The 1,682-nt window shown below is 46.7% G+C and overlaps 1 protein-coding gene across 1 annotated transcript in view; it reads right to left on the reverse strand.

The window, feature by feature from the left end:
- Window positions 1-314: 314 nt before the first annotated feature.
- The window catches only part of LOC135820725 (uncharacterized), a 7,317-nt gene continuing 5,949 nt past the window's right edge, over window positions 315-1,682 (reverse strand). Inside the window, exons 4-5 of the mRNA XM_065333734.1 lie at window positions 1,582-1,682; window positions 315-860 (exon numbers count right to left, since the gene is read on the reverse strand). The exon at window positions 1,582-1,682 is cut by the window's right edge and continues 14 nt beyond it. The gene's annotated coding sequence lies outside the window, so the exon portion shown is untranslated. The remainder of the gene's footprint in view (window positions 861-1,581) is intronic.

The raw sequence follows: 1,682 nt of genomic DNA on the forward strand, positions 1-1,682 counted from the left end.
TCTCTAATGCGCCAGTTTTAATTTCTTACTTTTACGACGGGGCAGCGCCAGTAAAGGTTTTTCAGAAGCGCTCACAAAGCGATTTTTATATGGATAATTTCAGTTCTTTTTCCGTTCCCTCCCCACCCCAACCCCGAAGGTAAACATGATGAACACGCGCGCGATGTACTGTATGTAGGCATGAGAGTACGATAACACACTGATACATACCAGCCCTCTCCACCTCGCTTACCCCGCACACAGATACACAAACACGCGCATGCACACGGCACACATACTCACATGCACACGACACAAACAGGAAATTCTTCATGTAAAATGCCATGCAAAGCAGTGGCCACCGTACTTCAGGAAGTCAGTTGTGGAACAAAATAATTCAACTACAACGTGTAGACAAGCTGACGGCCAAAGCACAACAAAGCAAACATGACATTTGCCCAAGGATTGCAGTTTGCAGACCACGCCATGGAAGCAGCGAATACAGAATGTAATATCATACAAAGTGAAAAGCAAATAAGTGGCCACCATACACCAGAGACTTGCAGAAAGTCACATATCCAACAGATGGAAAAGTGAACAGCAATCTGGTACAGCCCACACAAGACAAAGCTGACCTGATACTTGTCCCAGGATTGCAAGTGGCAGATCCTTTTCAATGCATAACATGCAGGTGTACGTTACACGCATGGACAAAATCTGACCGTGTCGCCAGCATACAATGTCATCACATGTATACCCCACAAGTTACACACATGCACAGTAGAAGCACAATGAAAGCAATGGAAAAGTACGATGTGATTGCTGAAGCATCTTCGCACTTCAAATTCAGCCTTCAATGTGGTCGTCAAGAGATGATATACCTGCAAGATACAAGTGATGCAGAAAGAAAGCAGAAGGTCGTGAGGTAGGCTATGAGACACCACAAACGGGTCACCTACAGGTATGTTCAGGGCTAGTGCACTCGCACGCAGAATTATCATAATCGAGCATTTCCCAAACTGAGAAGTGCAAGGAAATCCACTTGCATGCACAGGAGCAATTTTGCCGCTGGTGTGATGCGCAATTCGAGACAATCTGCGATGCTGCGTGCTCACCTCTGATGCCGATTACTTCCTTGCTTAGACGGCCCGGTCTGCTCTCCCTTCACTCTCTTCTAAATCCTACTTGAAGCAGTAAGGCTGTGTCACTGCTCCTACTGATAACCCAGTTAGGTTGTGGTCATTGTTGTGAAAGCAATATCATCGTCATTGTGGTAACAACATACGTTTTTGCACAGCGGCTGGCGCTAGAACGTGCAGCAAGCAGCACGCTTGTACTTCGGATTTTGCGATTTTTCGAGGGCAATGGCTTCCTTTTTGCTTTGGCTACCTACGAATTACGACCAACAAATCTATGAGAAGTATTTTTGGAGCTGGAGTACGAGTGGGGTTGTCTGATAAGTGCTAGGAGAACCCTCCTTTGTGGCTGTAGAGCGCTAAAACGTGCCCTGTTGGCCAAAAAATCCGAATTTTTTTCTCCCGGGGGACACCCCCGTTGTGCCACTCCCAACCGCCCTGTGACGCCCCTGTCATTGTAGCTTACCAGGTGTCTTTTTTGGAGATGCAGTAGCAGCTGAGGACTTGCATACAATCTCTGTTTCAACTGCAACTATTTCCACAATGTTGTCAGGTATTGGTGCGGGC

The sequence above is a fragment of the Sycon ciliatum genome, chromosome 7 (genome assembly GCF_964019385.1).
Source record: "Sycon ciliatum chromosome 7, ocSycCili1.1, whole genome shotgun sequence".
NCBI lineage: Eukaryota > Metazoa > Porifera > Calcarea > Leucosolenida > Sycettidae > Sycon > Sycon ciliatum.